Source organism: Lactuca sativa, chromosome 1 (genome assembly GCF_002870075.4).
Source record: "Lactuca sativa cultivar Salinas chromosome 1, Lsat_Salinas_v11, whole genome shotgun sequence".
In the NCBI taxonomy this organism is placed as follows: Eukaryota; Viridiplantae; Streptophyta; class Magnoliopsida; order Asterales; family Asteraceae; genus Lactuca; species Lactuca sativa.
Genome location: NC_056623.2, coordinates 222,232,429 through 222,253,201, shown reverse-complemented (window position 1 = coordinate 222,253,201; position 20,773 = coordinate 222,232,429).

The window sequence follows — 20,773 nt, the reverse complement described above, 5'->3', positions numbered from 1 at the left end:
TGTAATTCAATGAGTGGTAGAACACACATATGAGTCGAAGTTTATCTGTTCCTTCTTGGATTAGAAGCTGATATCTGGGCCCCTCGATGATTTTGTTTTGACCCTTGTACCGGGCCCGGTCAGAACTAAGTTGATGTGTTCAATTAAGTTCTATGTCAAACAAATCGGAAATCGGGAAACAAATGCTGGACAATAAGCAAGACAATGTTCCATGTATTTGTCCGGCTGATATCTAGAATGGAGGATTATATGATCACTTATCTTAAATGGCGTACCATCATCTTTTCAGTTCTGAGAGACCTTGAAAGAGCTACGATTGCCGGTCGGTTCCTGAAGTACTAGAGATATAGTTATTAGACTTATCCAAGTGGGAGACTGTTGGATAAGGTGTCTAAGTCCATAACTATTTCGGGCTTGTACTTGACCCGACCCGGCATGGTCCATTTGGGTTGCATGGCACCATGCAATTGGATAGACTAAATGAGAGAAATAACACTTGGAGATTATTAATATATTATAAGTTCTAATATATTAATAATATTATTTAATTAGTTGATCAAAGAATTAATTTGGAATTAATTAAGTGATCAAAGGATAACTAATTAAATATATGGGTTGGTTATGTAAATCATCCATATCTTATATAGTGGGCTAAAAGGCTCCATGGATTATCAAGTTGGGTTCTACCCATAGGATGCTCCATGGATGCTCCATGGGAGTTACAAACCCATGGGTCATGGAAATGAAGAGTCATGACACATTAGGGTTTACATGGTGTAACCCTAGATGTGCCAACACTATATAAGAGTCCCATTCTCCACAAAATTGGCTACACAAGTTAGACAAAAGAAACTAGAGGGCTTGGCCGATTTTGAGAAGTGTGTGTTATCTCAAGAGTCTTTCCAAGAGCATTTGGTGTTGTGTGAAGCATTTGAGGCATCACACTTGGGGTGCTAGGCTCACAAGGTTTCAAGGGACACAAGCAACAACAAGGTAAGTTATTCTATCTATGATTCAAGTTAAAATTGTTCCCCATGTATGCGAGATAGGAATATAACCTTGGAATTCAACTTTGCATGATAATTAGACAAACACAGATCCAAGGTTATTAGGGTTGCATGTACACTTAGGAAGTGTTAGAATGCTCAAAACCCATCACTTGTAACATCCATAAATTTTACACCAATTTAAAACTTTTTCAATCATAAATTAAAGTCAAATAGCATTGGTTACAAAAACGTTTTCAAATCAATATACATCAGAGTGTCCTAAAATCATAACATAAGGATGACGAGCGGTACGGTCACGCATTTTCCTTTCCATGATCTCCTGAAGTACCTGAAACAATAAACTGAAAACTGTAAGCCCGAGGGCTTAGTGAGCTCCCCCCAAAATACCAATACCACACTGACAATTCCATATCAGTAACAATCAGTCAATCAATCAATCAACATGCATACTGGCCATCGGCCTGACTGGACCGCCCTACTGGGCCTACAGTCTGTCTAAATCCATCCCGACCCTTCGGCATGATTAGTTCACCTCGTGGGCCTGCAGTCTCCCCGGACGGCTCATAGGGTATGTTGGCCTTCAACACAAAGTAGGACCGCATCAACCCAACTAATCAAGCAAATAACACTGTGCACATATATATCATATACTGGCATATACAAACAAAAAAACATATCTATCATACTGACCATCAATCACAGAATTCTTTCGTAACTAGATTACCGACCTAGCAGGTCACTAACATACAAATCCTTACGGATCATAAGAGCATAACATACTGTCTACCCTGATTCCGATCTAACAGATCATAACCGAAAGTAGCATACAATAACAACTAAAAGGTCGGCCTTGGTGCCGTAGACCCTATCGATATAGTGAGGATAACTCACCTCATAGATGTCGACTCGGAACGTAAACTCCAACTGTCGGATCACTCGACACAGGCTCCACCACCTATGATCATAGTACAATATACCCATAAGTCCTTAACCTTATAAGGTACTCCATAACCCACCAGTCAACCCCTGGTCAAAGTCAAATTCCTTAGTCAAGGTCAAGAGTCCATGTTGACCCCAACTCGCGGAGTGCCTTCGGCTACTCGCCGAGTTCCTTGAAGTACACTCCAACTCGCCGAGTCATTGGGGTGACTCATTGAGTTCCTTTGATTCTCGCTCAAACTTTAAGGCCACCCGTCGAGTTCCCTCCTTGCAACTCGACGGATACAAGTGCATACATGATACAGGGAAAACTCATCTGACTCGCCGAGTTGTTCTTCAAATCGTCGAGTCTTATGGTAATCTTCATCGGACATGTCGAGTTGTTCATCCAACTCGTCGAGTTCACGGCCATCTTCAAGTGACTCGCCGAGTCAACCTTGCGACTCGACGAGTCCCTTCAGTCCTTTTTCCATACAAACCAACTTTGAGCCATGCAGGAGCTCCAAATCACAGATCCAAGCTTCTAGGGCATGATTATTACGTAAAGTTGAAAACTTTACGTGCATGCATCGCTTTAAAGGCTTAAAATGCCAAATCTAAGCTCTTAACGGAGTTTCATGCACAAGAAGGACCTCAATCACGACCAAAACTGTAACTTTATGCTTCTAAAATCCAAAGAGGGTCCAGATCTGAAGTTACAACTTCAGATCTAGCCCATAGCTCATCATACCAACTTGAAAATCCATAAAAAGCCCTAGAAACTCAACAAAAGGAAAAAAGGAAGTAAGAATGGCACTTTGATACCTCCAAAGGATGCTAGTTGAGGTAAATCCTGCTTCCCACGCCTTCCTTGCTTCAATTCCTTTGCACTCCTAGCTTTCTTCCTCCATGATTGTCTTTTCAAGCTTCAAACACCACACAAAGGCGCACACACACTAATAAGGACTCTCAGGACTCTCTAGAACTGTAAAGAGGCCCAAGGGAGGCTAAGGTCCCTTTAAATAGGGGTGCAAATCCCGGAATTTAGGGTTTCATCTTCCAGCTCCTACTCGTCGAGTCCTAATATGGACTCGTCGAGTCGGTCACTTAACACGTGATCCCACCTCGCTGCTACTTGACGAGTAGGTAAACCAACTCATCGAGTAGAGCTTAATCTGTAACGCCCGTAGATCCGGGCTAGTCAAATTAGAGGCAATAGGGGTCGAAAACGACTTTTCGACAAAAGATTATTTAGAATAAATAATCTTAACCAAGTTGTAGAGTATGTCACAAGGTTTCCGTACATATAAAGAACGTCGAAATCCGAGTTATAACGAAGAAGTTATGACCCGTCGAAGTTTCGCGACAAAACCGGCACGATACCGAAAAGCGTAAATAATGAATTTACAATAGAGCGAGATTTAGCCTTAGCGATCTTAAGGAAAGTCGTAGAATATGTTAAACTAAGAACATCGATAAAAAGAACGCCTAAATCTAACTCCGTATGAAGAAGTTATGATTTTTCGAAATTTCGGACTAGAAGTGTACAGCCCGAAATTCGAATATTTGATCGAGCAGTTTTTAGCTGACACGACCTAAACGAGAATCGAAGATCTCGTTGAGAGTAGCGTAACGAGAAAAAGATGGGCGAAAACGGATGTCGGATGAAGAAGTTATGAGGATTTAACGGACCAATCATGTCCCGGCCCGTTAATAATACAAAATTTAAAATCGAGCCAAAATTAGCCGACGAAGTCTAAACGAAAGTTGTAGAGTACGCTCCCACCTTCGCGTGGATATAAAGAACGTCGAAAACGGAGCTTGTATGCGAAAGTTACGAATTTTTAAAGATGAGCATGCAAGTTGCAAAATCTGATGCGAGATAGATGACGTGGCCTCATCGCAGCCGTCCATCGTCGATCAACAGAGCGCCCTTCGGATCTCGCCACGTCGCCTCGCTTCGCCTTACGCCCCGCGTCCGAGTTCAGTACGCCCAGCGTACCCTTCGGTCTAATCCCTTCCGAGTGCAAGACAGCTAGAATCGATGTGGCAGCCCCATCCGAAGTTACGCCCCGCGTAGCCAAGGATTACGCCCAGCGTAGTCTGAGGCCTCGCAGGGTATAAAAAGGGGCGAGGGCCTTCGCATTTTTCACACAATTTCCACTTCTCTCTCTAGTTTCTTTCTCTCTCTAGAGTTCCAAACCTCCCCTAAGCCCTAGTTAAACCCCTAGCACCCTAGGGAAGCCCCGAGGCTCCCGGAGTCCCGAGAAAAAGGAGTTTTTCGGTTTCGAAAAGCTGCTCCAATTAAGTTCCGGTTTTCGATAAAATTCGCTGTAAGTGTGCTACGCTTACGCAATTTTTAATATAGCTTTCATATAATTATAGGAATGTTATTAGGTCCTTAAAATAATTATTTGGGCTATTAAAATGAGTTATATCGAGTATTATTAACACTTAATAATACTCGGACTAATGAATTTGTTGCGGTTATCGTTAAACTAAACCCTAGTGGTATCGATACTAGGTTTTATCGAAGGAATATCGTTTTGAGAGTATCGAAGCGCTGTCCGAGTGCTGAGTCACCACCTACTCAGGTGAGTGCATGGTCCCTTTCATCTTACACATAGATATGAAGTATTTTATTATTAATTACGTGCTATGTGTGCATATTGTCTGAATACTTGCTGTCTATGCTGGTGAAAGATTTTTATACATGTTTTAAATGATGTAAACTGTGTAAAGTATTTTATATCTACAAATATGTTGGGATAAAACATGGGTAGATGAAATAGTTGGTGAGTGATGAAATAAAATAATGAGAGATAGGTGATGATAGGAAGGTGATGATAGATAGGTGATTATGAATCGGTGATGTAGGATACTACTACCTTGTCCGACAATTTGGAGATGTAGTCAACTACCAAAGTATAGATGGCGACCACGGACTATTATAGACAACCCCGTGGAAACACCAGCATGCTAGTAACCTATAGGTGATGAATTACGAGTTCAGGCGATGTTGTAACTACGTATTCATGCGATGATAGTCTAACCCTTATTATGAATTACGAGTCCAGGCGATGTTGTGGCTACGTATTCATGCGATGATAGACTAACCCTTATCATGATTTACAAGTCCAGGTGATGTTGTGGCTACGTAATCATGCGATGATACCCTAACTCTTGCTAGACACATATTGAGGGAGTAATCCCCGGATTAGTATTGTCTATGCAATGTAGGCGATGATCCTTAAGTAAAGTTCGTAAGAACAATCATATAAGGAAATACGATGTAAGGAGATGAAAAGTAAATATGATATAGGAGATGACCCTTGAGATAATATCTTTAGGGAAGACTAAAAGAAGATAACGGGGATGGGTAATTGGGTTGATTGTTTGATTGTTTAAACATAATAACTATATTATTATGGGTTGAAAACCCTATGTACTCACCAGGTTTCCCAACCTGACCCACTCAGTTTATTTACATCACAGGTGACGATATGAAGTGACATTACACTGAGAGATTTAAAGAGATGTAGATCACTAGTGTAAATAATTGTAAGTTCTGTTTATGCTTATGTTTCTGTATTAACGATGACATCCCAAACGTTTTAAAATGAAATAAATACGTTTCTTCGAAAATGTTTTAATAACGTATTTACCATGTTTTTCTGGGAACAAATTCCGCAACATTTTTATAAAATGAAGTACTCTGATTTTTATAAAGCATAAACAAAATCGGTCTTTTCTGGCCGTGAAAATGGGGATGTCACATAATCCAATAATCTTATTAAGCAATACCTGAGAATCGGGGCGTTACATGTGGTACATTAGCCTTTTGACTCCTGAGATAGAGAGTGAGAGAGAGACATGTAAACACCTCTATATAAGGTGGGTTTAGTCCACTTTGTAGAGGTGTGCTTGAGAGGTGTAAAAGTTAAGTGTGTTAGTGTATGTTATTTATGTAGATGTAGATCTATGTCCCTTTTTGTAACACCATACATATTCAATACATCTCTTAAACAACGAAATCACCATGTTCATTGTGTAATCTTTATTTATGCTTGCCAAACCAATGTTCATAATTCTCTACACCTGACTATCCAGAGTAATACCAAACTGAGTAAGACTTAGAGTTCAAGTACCGCTGCAGAGATAGCATAAATGAGTAGACTTCCATACTATTCCGCAGTTGGATCTAGCTATGACATGTACTCGCCTTGATGTGTCCTTTTCCTTGAGCATGATTAGTCGTTAATAGGGAAATCTAGGTAAAGCTAAATGGATAGCAGTTAAGAATATTCTCAAGTATCTGGGAAGGACTAAGGACTAGGTCCTAGTAGTGAAACCAGCTTTCAAACTGACAGAGACAACTTCGGTTCTCAATCTGGCTCGGTGTTTACCTTAAATGGATGAGCAGTTACTTGGAAAAGTTCCAAGAAAAAGATAGTGGCTGATTCTACCTGCGAATCAGAGTACATAGTGGCAACGAAGCATCAAATGAGGCAATTTGGTTGAAAAAATTCATCAGAAATCTTTGAGTTGTGCTAACCATGAAGGAGCCAATGAAATTTTAATGATAATGAAGGAGCGGTTTCCTTGACAAAGGAACCAAGAGATCATGGCAGATCAAGACATATCGATAGAAAATACCATTTCACCAAACACAGAGTAGAAGAAGGTCCCCTCGTAGTGAAGAGGGTATCATGTGAAGAGAATTCTGCAGATCCACTATCAAAGGGTCTGAGTAGATCTAAACATATTCAGCATGTAAGGTGCATTGGTCTGAAAGATGATATTGGTTTTAGTAGTTAGATAGTTAGTTTGAAACTTGTAACAATGTAAATGTAATTTACTTTTGGTGATTAAATAATAGAGAATTACTTATGAGTTTCTTTACTCAATTTTGTCAATTGTTTATTTATGTGTTTCATTTTGCATGTTTTACTTCCCAAATAATTTGATTATTCAAATTCCATAGTCGTTCGTACTTCTGAAAGTAAGTAGTGAATTAATACTATCATGAATTAAATTATAGATTGTCTAAAGAGTTTTAGACATATCAATAGTATCGCTTCAATGTTCATGAGTACTTAGAAATGTAGATTTAAGTATTGGATTAATCCACACTCAAAGAATTACTTCATGGAATTTATCATGAGTAATTTTGAGATGATAATATCTTATAATATTTAAACGGAGATATACGAGTTGTTCTCTACATGTCAGCTGTGCTTTGATGATACGTAAGCGCATCAGTAACTTGATGTTATAAAACATATTGTTGTGTATGATTTGATGAGTAAATGGTTAAAACATATAATTCAACGTTTATTCGTTCCTTTTTTCCTAACGAGAAAAGTGATATAATTTGGCCCCTTGGTGAATTCGTGTTTACTTATAGTGTCGATCCTGGCCAGGACTAAATTGATGTGTTTGATTAGAAGTTCCATGTCAGAAATCGGGAAACAAAGTATTGGACAATGAGAATAATTTTGTTCCGTGTCTCATTTTTGAATGATATATTGCAGAATAGATGATTGTATGGTCACTTATCTTAGGACACGTAACTTACTAGGTCATAGTACGATAATGACTTTTGGAAGCAACAATTTTCTGATTAGTTTAGAGGTTATACTGTCGATTATAGTTACAGACTTATCCAAGTGGGAGACTGTTGGATTAGGTGTCTAAGCTCATAACTATAATTCGTATAAACTTGAATTGATAGTAGCATAATCCTTTTGGGCTGCCCTCAAACCTAGCCACTAGACATGATGATTTTTTGCAGAGAGAGGTTGATTTATTATTTTACTAATAAATTGAAATAGATAATTTATTATTATATTATGAGAATAATATATTAATTAGAAATAGTAATATTTAATTAATAATTACTCATAAATTAATTGGAATTAGTTTCGAGGTTAATGGAATTAATTAAAAGTGCAAGGTCTAAAGTGAAACTGTTTAATAATTGAGCAAAAGGCTCTAAAAACTTCCACCAAGAGGGTGGACGGTTTCGAGGGATAATCTAGGGTTTCTTGATTATCGCATGTGGATAATAAGGAACTGGATAATTATCATATTTGAAATATTAATTAACTATTCAAATCAAGGGTATCTAGGGTTTCCATGTATCGCTAACCCTAACCCTATAGATTTCACCCACTCTTGCTCATAAGAAGGTTGGAAAAATTTCTACCTCCGTCCTTCTCTTTCCATTATCTCTTTCTTGCTTGTATTGGGTATGAACCACTAGAGGCACGACATTTGTGGTGCTTACTTGCAAAGCTTCTAGGGTTCTTATTTTGATGTACATAGTTATAGGTTCAATAAAGAAAACATGGATCTTGTTTTAGGTTGCATGTACACTTGAGAGTTTGAAGTTGTTTTGTTCTGCCTAAAACCCATCAGGCTAGCGATATGGTAGTACTGAAGGCATCACCTTAGAAGGATCTAATATACTTCAGGAAGAGGGGCAAGTTGGGGCCCCAATATATTAGGCAATTTTGAGTGATTGATAGGGTTGGTAGGGTAGCTAATTGGTTGGATTTTCCAGAGGAGCTCAGTCAGATTCAGAATACATTCCAAGTTTCTTACCTTTGGAAGTGCCTGGTTTAGGATGTAGTGGTTGTTCCTCTAGATGATATTTAGGTTCATGATTACCTGAATTATGTTGAGAGACCAGTGGCGATTATGGATAGGAAGATGTAGTCCTTGCGCAACAAGCATTGGTGGTTGTCGAGGCCAACAAAATTAATACCCTAAATATTACACACTAAAATAGTGTATAGTGGTAAAGGGATCGTATCCATGGAGATTGGTTCAATTTAAATCTCTATGCAAATCACTTGTTTAATTACTTGTAAAACAAAAGTAAAAGTAAAATTAGGGGGGTAATTCTTTTTGCTTGTTTCAAAAAATTAAAACTAGCTAGAATGTAAATATGATAAGTAAACAAGTAAAAGATTTTATTAAAATCAATGAAGTGGAATTGGTTGATTTTGGGGTACACCACATGGATGACATAGTTGACTTATCATTAGACTAAAAGGAACAACACTTGGGAAATGGTTTACCTTGACTATAGCAATTCATAAGCACAAATTACCTCAACTTTTCTTAGCTATTAAAATGGTTGGAGGAGCTCTTACACATTTCCTTAATTAAAGTAACAAAATAAATAAAGCATGTAATCTTGTGAAAATCAATTAGCTTTGAGTTCTAAGAGTTACCAAGTCCATAAGATAATCAAATGCTTATATTATCATTATGGAGGAAACATTCCCATGGTTTAAATGAAATGAAGACAAACATAGAAATCATTTCTTGCTTACCAGTCTCAAAGTCCATTACTTTACCATGACATTGATTAACAAAAATATATGTTTATTCTTCTAAGCTCATGATCAAAGGTAAACAAACATAAAAAGATGTTTAACTGGAGAAGATTTCAATAAACTTCAAACACAAGGTAATAACAGTCTTAAAAACAACCAATCATCCATGGGATTAAACTCTAATCAACCAAATGAGAATTTAGCCAAGCATGGCCAAGATAAAAGAAATACAAGGTAGTTTAGAAATACCAAACATTGTTCTTAATGCAAGACGGAAATAACACTAGTCTTCAAAATCATCAAATCTTCCAAAACCTTCTTGGGAGAAAAATGAGTGGTTCCTCAAAGTGTTCATGTGAAGAATGCCTCAAATCTCAAGCAAAAAAAGGTGATTATCCCGGATTCAAAAGTTGCACAAAAGCCATCCACCAACCTTCCTAAAATAGAGTCAAATAGTAAAACCCCGGAATCACCTCAACACGATCCACGCGAACCGTTTGTGGATCCACACGAACTGTGTGGGTCTCGCTGCTTGCATGCCTTGGCCAAATTTAAAATACAATCTAGCCCAATCTTCTAATTCATGCTCCAGCCCACATACACAACTCTTGGGAGCCCAATTGTGTTATTCCAAAGCCTCCATAGATACTCTAATGGTCCTTTGATCATGTTGACAACAATCCAAGTCACACCACTTAAAGTCCATGAACGAATTGCAAGCCTCCAATAATCCCGCACTCCTTCCATACCTCCAATAACAAATAGTCTTTAATAAATCCTGCAAATAACCTCAAAAGACTGGAAAGCACCCGGTAAAGGAGAAAAATAAGAAAAATAGGAAATATGCATGAAGATTAACTAAAATGAGATGGTTTTAATAAAAAAAACTATGAAAAGAAGTCATAAAATGAAACTATCAATCATGTATCATTGGTCAAGGTCCAGTAGTAGCATCATAATGGTTCCGAATAGATTTGGGAACTAGAGGTGGAGATACTAGAACACTACCATGATTTATTTGCGACACCGGATTTCGAGGACGAAGTCTAGTTCATGTAGGCGAGAATTGTAACATCGTGATATTTAGGTATTTCCTTTTTTAACCTTGATATGATAATTGTTTGCAAATTGGTTGCAAATGGCATTTATATGAAAATCCATATTTGATCACGTATGCTAGGGCGTACATTTGGTATGTTGGGTGTATGTGGCAGAGACTTAAACCCTAATATTTTGGGTTTGGACCCTATTTAAACATCCTTAACTCATTAAGACCCCATCATCCATCAGCCTCCATCCTCATTCTTGACACTAGCTAACCCTAATCTCTTGTTTGGGAATTTTTGACATTGAGTGTGTATTTTGGTGATCTTAAAGAAGGAAGAATGAAGAGGATATTGGGTTTTGAGCATTCTAACACTCCTATGGTGTACATGCAACCCTAGAAACCTTGGATCTATGTTTATCTATGATACATGCAAAATTGATTTTCCAAGGTTCATAACCTATCTAGCATACACGGGGAACTTTTAAACATAGAAGTTAGTAAGAAATACATACCTTTAGTTGCCTGGATTCCTTGAGAACCTTGTGAGCATAGCCCCTCAAGTGTGATGCCTTAAATGTCTCACACAACATCAAATACATTTGGAATAATCTTGAGTGAAATGGAACACTTCTAAAATCGGCTATGCCCTCTTATTCTCACACTAGTTCTGATTTTGGTTGCAAACATATTCCTTTTATAGTGTGTCATAAATAGAGTTACACCATGTAAACCCTAACTTGACATGGCTCTTCATTTCCATGATCCATAGGTACAAAGACACCGTGGAGCATCCATGGAGCATCCTATGGGTTTTAGCCCAACTTGATAGTCCATGGAGCATTTTCCCACTATACAAATATGGGTGATTTACACAATCAACCCATATATTTAATTAGTCTCCTTTTGATTACTTAATTAATTCAAAATTGATTCTTGATCAATACTAATTAAATAATATTATTAGTATATTAAAAATTATAATATATTAATAAACCTTAAGTGTTATTTCTCTCATTTTGGTCTATCCAAATTCATGATGCCATGCAAACCAAATGGACCATGCTAATCGGGTCAAGTACATTCTAGAAATAGTTATGAACTTAGACACCTAATCCAAAAGATGAATCACTTTAGGAGCTCAAAGAGAACCTAGATCCAGAAGTACATCGTCATTTTACACCACTTGGAGGTAAAAATCTCTAATCTTGAGGAATATTTTACTTAGATCTTGTTAGCCATGAATTTGTGTTCATTTTGGTCCCATAACCTTCGTGTTTATGACTATAACTTACACTAAATCATATGAGTTGTCCTTTCAGACGTTTTGAAGTGTTTAGAGTCATAAAAATGTAATCTTGGTCCTTACTTTCCTTCCATGCATGGGTTATGATGTCTTAATAGCCATTCAAGATCATTGTAACAGTCTGTTTATTAAAAAAAAATAATTAATTAATTAATGATTGTATAATAGCTCTAAAATCAATAAGTATATAGCAAGGTGTTGGATTCGAGGAGTTAATTGGCATAATTTACAAGTTAGGGGTTAAAAGAGTATGTTCCGGATTGGTTTTGTAAATATTTATGAAGGTAGGGACTACTTGGTAAATTATTGAGACCTAACTTAAAACGATTTTGAAGACTAAGGCCTATTTGGGTAATTTCAGATTTCATTTGAAAGGAAAAGAGGAGGAAGGACTAAACATGTCATAATTGATAGTTTGGGGTTAAAAAGGTAATGTCTGGATGTAATGAATTTTACTTGATATGGTAAGTATTATACTTGATTTGTGATGAATTTTAAGGCTAAGGGCTGAAATGGTAAATTATGGGTTAGTTTCTGAAATATTTCTGAAAGGAGGGGCCATTTGCATCATTCTGGAAATAAGTTTGGAAGGTGTCGGGTATATAACCCTTCCGGTAAACCCTAAACCTAAGAGTGTTATCTGTCGCCACCCTTCCACCCTCAACCTCCGGCCGCCGTTGTTTAGTCGAGTTCCACCACCATTGAAGACGAAGAGCCACACACGACGTTGAATCAATGGGTCGTCGGGCATATAGTTGTTGCTGCCGTCGTGGATCAACGTTCCCTTCCATTCGCCGATGGTACTTCGACCGTCCTTTACCATCGTCTGGGCCGACAATCGCTGACGTCCATGCCGCCCTCTAATGCTATCACTGTTTGTTGGTGACGATTAGGACAACCAACAGGTCCTGTTCTCCCGTTGCGATTGCCGTCGTTCGAGGTCGCCATTCCTATAGTTGTTGGTGTTGCCACAAGTTTCCATTGAAGATAATTCGGCGTCGGTTCGTGTGTTTTCCGCTCACGTCATTGATGTTTTGCTGGGATGTGGATCAAAATAAACCATCGCCACTACCATGAGGTGGTGGCTGTCATCAAAAAACTGTTGCAGCTGCCGCCTCGCTATTCTGCCGCTGCTAGCCACCATGAAAGGTGGCTGTGGGATGGTTGTGTTGTTTGTTTTCGTGTGTTGTGATAGTATGAGGCTATAGGCGCGTTTCTTGGCCGCAGATCCGAAGAAATACCCCACCGCCACCACCATGAGGTGGTGGATGCCATTCTCTACCGCCGCCTGCCGCATCAAGTGGATGTGTGTATATTTCATTAGGTGTGTTATTTTTAGGATATTGTGTTGTAATTGTAATTGGTGATCGGAATAATCTAGAAAATTCATAACGACCACCGTGAGGTGGTGGCTGTCGCCTCTTGCCGCCACCAACCATCGTGTTGGGTGTCAGTGTGCTTTTGCTTACGTGTACTTGATTTTTGGATGCTTGGACAAAATGGACTAGAAACCCTAACCACCATCATAAGGTGGTGGCTGCCGCCGTGAGCCGTTGTTAACCACCACTACCCATGGTGATAGTGGGTGGTGCTCGACTAGCGAAACCCTAACGGGCCTAGTGAAACCCGAATGGGCCTAATGAACCCTAATGGATCTAAGGACTTAACTTTTGGGTCTATTAGACTATGATTGGGTTGGAAACCTTGATTAGGGTTTAAAAACCCTAATTTTGGAATCATGGGCTTGGACGTATCGGTACCCACATTTGGGCCATTGGAACGGAATTGTGAATTACACCCAATCACACCATATGACTTATCTAGTAAAGTGATGGACTCAATGGATTAAGTCCTTAATGGGTTAAGTGAGAAACACTTAACCCTAATCGTCATTTTATGTAAAAACCCTAATTTCACTTGGGCTTTGATTTGGGCCTTTCTATTGGGCTTTGGTAATTGGGATATTGATGGGCCATCTAAGAACAATCATATGGACAATAATAATTTAATGGGATTTAGGGTAAGGCCCATGTGAGGGTTTTGGCCAAAATTGGAAAATTGGGCCATAGATGGCCATAATTAGGCATTTATGATTATGAGATATTGGGTCATTAGAAATGCCAATTGTTGGGACTGGACTAAATGGTTGGGCCTTAGAATAAGACCATGTAAAGATTTCGGCCCAATTTGGAAAATTGGTCCATATGTTGGGCTTTGATTCCTAGTTTGACTTTTGGGCCTTTGGATTGGGCCTTTGGCTTAAATCAAGCCAAGATGAGGTAATGTAGCCTGTTACTCCAAGAAATCATGGTTATGTGTTGTGACCCAATTGTTAATTGGTTGATGTTTTGATATTGATAGTTCAGGAATCTATCATCCAGCAGCTGGGGTTGTGTTTGCTGGACTTTAGGAGTGTGAGGTGAGCTACCTTCCAGTACAAATGGGTCTAAGGCCGCAGTGACGGCCCATTAGCAGGAGTTGTTTGATAGATGATTATCTTTGTGATAATTATCTAGGTTTGCTACTACCTAATACATTTTATGTGTTAGCATGGTATGATGTTATGTGATAGTAGGTAGTAGGGGGAATAGTCCCTGTGTCACGGTCGTAAGTACGGAACGGTAGGTCGGGCACCCCAAAATTTTCTGGAAGTATGTGTATGTCATGTTATTATGTGGTAGTGGTAAGGTTGAAATACTCCCTAGTAGTCGGTTGAGATAAATCGACGAGTAAGTCAAACATCCCAGAATGGCTTGACATGGGTAAGTCAAGGACCCCATAATGGATTGACCTGGGTAAGTCAATCACCCTAGAATGGCTTGAAATGAGTAGGTCTGGCACCCCATAATCGCCTGACAGTATGTTATTCTAGGGTGTGTGGTATGATGGGGGAACTCACTAAGGTGTTGTTTGTTTTTTGGAAAAAACCTCTTCAAACCTCTTATTGTTGCACGGCGCAGCATACGCGCAACACTTTTCATATCGCAGTTGTTTGTTTTTTAGAAGTCTTCTGAGTCAAAAATCTCTGCACGTGCTCTGTTTGGCGCATCACTTGTACTGCCTCTTCCAACCTCTTCCAACCTCTTCTTCTTCTTTTTTTATTGTTGAAATTTTGATTATATGTTGTTAAATTCTTTCAAATTTTTTTTTCGTTTTCTTTTCGTTTATTCTTGTTGAATTTACTTTTCGTTTTTTTATATTCAATAATGATAATTTCTTGATGAAATATTATTATTTTTTACTAAAATATCTTTATTTTTTTGTTGAAATATCATTATTTTTTTTACTGAAATATCATTATTTTTTACCGAAATGTTATAGTTTATTAAATTTTATGTATTAAAAAGCTATTTTTGGTTTATAAAATTAGTTTATTTTAATTTTTTAATTTCTGCAGCAGTATGCAGATGTTAACAAAACAAACACGCTTCTTATTACAGTCTGCAGCCGTTTGGTCCATTTCTTCTACTGCAGAGGGTTGCAAAGGTGGTCCGCAGACTTCATGAATTTTTGCTTCAAAAAATCAAACAGCACCTAAGCTTCGTGCTTACGGTTTTCAGTTTTGGTTTCAGGTACTTCGTTTTCAAAGGAAATGAGTCGGCTCGATCGCAGCGCATCATACTATGTTTTCCGCACATGAGATCTTTAGGATTACTCTCGGATATTATTTCATGATAACATGTTTGACTATTGACACTTTGGTTTTGACATGAGATGTTATTATGGAGGTTTTATTACTTATGGTTTTATAATAACTTATTTAAAAATGAAATTTTTGGCCTTAAATTTTGGGATGTTACAATCATAAAGTTGGAAACTTTTGGATTAAGAATGCCATTTGAGGACTAGATCTGGATTCTGGCAGAAAGGGCTTAAGGGCTTAAGTTCTTATTAGAAAGAGAAGTTGGCAGAAGCGTACGCTGGGCATACCTAATGGTACGCTATGCTTACATGGTCAACAACTCGTAACATGGTCAAGATGCCTAGTATATCGCGCGTACAAGATGAGTAAGATGGGCCTACTCAACTAAGTTAGCTTGGTTGACTCCTTTGACTTTTGAATTTGACCAGGATTTAACCTAGTTTGACTTAATGGTATTTTGGGTATTTTGATCCATTATTTGAGATAATGTCACTGTTTTTAGTATAGGTGACGTGTAGATTTGGTACTCGGAGCTATGTCGTGTTCAACTATCTTTTCATACTTAGAGGTAACTTTTTCGTCACTGTACTTTGGGGTCGAAGGCACCAATGTCGGCCCAGTATATTATGTATCCTGGTTTAGGATGGTGCTATGATGTAGTGATCGATTAGATGTGTATGTTTATCAGTTTGTTGGTTATATGTTTAACGATTATATATATGTCGACATAGTATGGTTGGGTTGAGTTAGTACTGCTTTCTGTGGAATCCAACAAACCTAGGAGCAAGCCATACATAAGTTGTGGGCCCGAGAGGCAAGCCACACTGATAATGTGGGATCGGGAGTAAGTCATACATGAGATATGGGCCAAAAGGCAAGCCAGACTCATGATACAGACTCAAGGGTAATCCAGTCTGTTAGTTGTAGACCCAATATGCGTGTTCTTATATGTTTGTGTGGTGGTACCTTGCGGGAACTCACTATGATTAGGATTTCAATTTAAGTTTTATGTTTCAGGTACTTCAGATGATGGGGGAAAGCAAAGGCATGATCGTATACATCATTTTGATTGTATGTTATTCGATTTTCGGATACTCTGATATGTGATAATTGGTTTTAGGAACAATGTTTTGTAACAAATATGACTTTTGGCTGGAGGTTAAAAATGAAAAGTTTACCATAATATTCGGGAAGTTATAGGAACTTAGTCCAGAATACGAAGAACGTATTTGAGAATGCGATAATCTAATCGCGAATGATGTTCCAGAATGAAAATTAATTATTATTTTTTTTAGTGTCTGGCATTGTTTAATAACCCTTATTAGTACAAACACGAATTTACATGGATGTTGTTGAAAAAGGCGGGTTATACGGATAAGGAAGTTATATTCCATTTACAAGAGCTTTCAAATTACCCCCGATAAATGTAAAAGCGATTAAATTGTTGTTAAATTATATTGGTGTTTTTTTAATGTATTAAAATGTTGTTGCAATTTTGTTTTTGCATTTAAAAAACTAGGATGTTGAGTTAAAATATAAAATAAAAAATAAACCAGCAACGGTACCTATAAAATCAAGAAAGAAATTAGAAATGGTGTTAAAACTCAAATTGAAAGCAAGTGAAACTCCACAAGATTGCACCACAGCATGTTTAGAAAAACCTCTTATTATAGATTAGTTGCAATGACATTATATTTTTTATGAATATATTTTAGCAAGTTGGTTTTATTATTGGTTACATTTATACAAGTGGTTTTTAATTCGTATGTTAATATATTTTATTTTTAGTTTCCAACATCCAATGACTAGATCGATGATGATGAGATTAAAATAAATTATGATATACTATGTCTTGAAGATGAGCAACGACATCTTATTGATGCGACTGCATTAGAGTAGATTTGTGATTATCAACATACAAAACAGTGAATAACAATACTAGAAATCTCATTACCACCTTATACGGCCGATGAGTTGAGAAAACTAGCATTGTATAATATGAAAGTTCTCCTCATTACGATATCTAAAGATCTACAACGGTTTGTGAACACAATGGACCTCATCAAAGAAGCACGTAGGACACCTCCAATAATATAAGATTGGATCCAGTTGACTAATAATGGGTTCAACCTAACTAAAACCTACATGGAATTGTTTTGAAAATCATGTTGACTCTGCTGGTTTGCACCGGATGCAAGTTCCCAGTTATCTGGGAAATGTAATACAAAAATTTAATATCGCAATGTCTTTTGAAACTTTAATATGTAAACAGAATGTCTAAAATGAAAATGTTTTTCACTGACATTAGTACAAAGATCGTTACAATTCCTAATACATATTTATATTGGTTTTCAAAAATTAGGAAATTGTAAGAGATACATATTTTGTTCGTGGTTAATAAAATCTCCTCTAATTTTAACAACATCTATTAGATTTTCCCTTTCTACATGAAGCTTATCAATCTCCGTATTTGCATGTTGAAGCCACTTCTCAGCTTCTTTGACTTTTTTCATAGTTTTAGTAACCCTTTTTTCTTTTTCATTTACTTGTTCTGGTAGATCGTATGCATGTTGATTTAGTGTCCTACTTGTTCCATAATCCTATTCATTTTCTTTTTCAGCTACCTTCATAGCTTGGGAAATGCCATCAAACATTTTATCTTTGAGTGGGAAATCTAGGCCTTCCAGAAACGGGTTAATATCTCAACAAACATATCTATCATCTTCTTCAAAATTCCAAATACCAAACTCAGATGGACTCATTCTCAAGTTAATTCTACGTTTAGGATGTGTGCTAGCTACATATTAAAAAATATATAAAATGCCATATCGGGAATAATTATCGGAAACGTGATGTCTGGAATGTGTCTCTCAAGAATGAGACGTTCTCAATGCGTGTCCAGAATATACATTCGTGACTCATTTTCATCAAGAATATATGAAATTTATGATTGATTTAACTTGAAATGAATGATTGATATGGTGTCCATAATTTCATCCAGGAATGACATTCCGGATTCGAACTCTAGAATGTCATGGAATCCGGAATGAACCACTATAAATAAGAGAGTGGAATTGTAGAACCTTTAGCACTCCAGATTTGTATAACCTTTACAACTCCGAAATGTCAATAAATAAATCCCAATCATGGACTATAGAAGAAGAAATCACGCTCATTCAGCCTTGGTGTAACGTCCCAAAATTCAAGACCAAAAATTTCTTTTTAATAAAACATTACTTTAACCAAAGACATCATTCCAAAACATAATCTGAGTATGAGTTTTCAAAAAACATGTTTATTATCAGAGTAAACATTCCCAGGCTGACTAATCTATGGTGTGTGCCATGCGATCACCCGGAGCTCCTCCCTCCACTACCGGAAGTACCTGAAAACAAAACTGAAAACCGTAAGCACGAAGCTTAGTGAGTTCCCCACCTTACCACATACCATGCATAACCACATACTGCACATACTGGGCCACGCCCACTATCCGGGGCCTCGCCCCCTACTTCGGGCCTCGCCCGCTACAACGGCCCCGCCTGGCTTCGAGCCCCGCTCAGATACAGATCTGTTTCACTTAGGCCTCGCCTATCACAGGGCCTCGCCCACTAACATATAATAGCGCATAAACATATCACATAACATTACATAAACTAAACATATTCTAACAACTCCTGTTCTAAGGCCTCGCCTATCTCTGGGCCCCGCCCGTGTCCTACTACTGATGAGTCATGGAACCTCGTCCATACTCCTGCTGATAGTGAGATACGGGCCCAGCCCACCCTCACTCCTTTCCTAACTTGGGCCTCGCCCCTGCTCTTCTGCTACTGAGATGTGGAACACCATGCACACTCTGCTATTGGTGAGATACGGGACCTCGCCCACACTCACCTCCCTACCAGGCACATACAAGTATCATACAGACAACAAGTATAAACTATCATATAAACCGCTCCTTGGGCACCCGCCCTCTATCATTGGACCTCGTCCGAATATCATACTAGCATACTGTGCCTAGGGCTAACCCCCGGGTCTTCTACTCATAACTACATGGGCCGGCATTGTGGCCGTAGACCCATTCATACAAAAGAAAACTCACCTGATACTGCTGAACTGCTGCTGCTAACCCCCTTGACCGCTACCTGACCACTGACTCCGAACCACTGCTCTGCTAGCTCCCCGAGCTACCAATATCAACATAACACTTAGCCTAACCAACCTTCAAAGGTCAACCAAGTCAACTCTGGTCAAAGTCAACGTCCTGGTCAAAGTCAACCTTCTAGGTCAACCCTACTCGTCGAGTCACCCTACTGACTCGCCGAGTTCATAAGTCCAGAGTCCTTCCACTCGCGACTCTACTCGCCGAGTCAGCCCCTGACTCGCCGAGTCTACTGATTCCCGATTCCTATCCTGTCCAACTCACTGAGTCCTGGCTCGACTCGCTGACTCGAGACTTAACTCAAAGGGTTTGGGACCACGCGACCTGACTCGCCGAGTCTAAGAACAGACTCGCCGAGCACACGACAATCTTCAACCAACTCGCCGAGTTGTTCATCCAACTCGCCGAGTTCATGCCTATCTTCATCTGACTCGACGAGCTGTTCATCCCACTCGTCGAGTTCCTCCTCATCTTCAAGCTACTCGCCGAGTCCACTCGAAGGACTCGCCGAGTCCAATAAGATCCACTTACATGCAGAGGACTTCCGAGTCATGCATGAACTCCAAACTGTAGATCTACCCTTCCCAAGCCTATTCCCCACGTAAAGTTGCAAACTTTACGTGTAGAGAGGGAGATCTAGGCAAAATGTACCAATAACTAGGGTTTAAGACCAAGAGGCTCCATAACCCACTCAATGGTTGATACTTTACGGGATTCTAAACCAAAACAAGCATGGATCTGAGGTAGCAACCGCAGATATGGACCTCAAGCTCGAAATTGACCTTAAACATGGCTTAAAAGCCCCAAAACTCATAACCAAAGAAGATCTAAAGGAGGGAAACGAATTGATACCTTCCAATGCTCTGAAATGCTCGCCAAACTTCAGATCCAAAGCCACTCCTTGATGCTTCAAAGATTCCCACTTCTTCTTCTTCTTCTAAATCACTCAAAAATGGCCAAAAGCATAAATCATCACAATGGAGGCTTAGGGTGCGGCGTTCTGGGTGTGAGAGGTGGTAAAGGAGCCCTAGGAAGAAGATTGAGACGTTTAAATAGGCTCCAAGCCCTGGATTTAGGGTTTTCCTCGCACATGCCAGACTTGCCGAGTCCACTTGGCCGACTCGCCGAGTTGGTCACTTACTCCTCGACCCGGATCCCGCTCCGACTCGCCGAGTCCCTCCTAAATTTAGGGTTTCCTTTACTTTCTTGGCTTTCAAAATCTTGGGTGTTACAACTCTCCCCTACTTAAACTGAACTTTGTCCTCGAAGTTTACCATGGCCCACCGCCTGCGATCTGCCTCCAATACCCAACACCAGCCGCCTACCTGCGCTGGTCTTCCACCTGG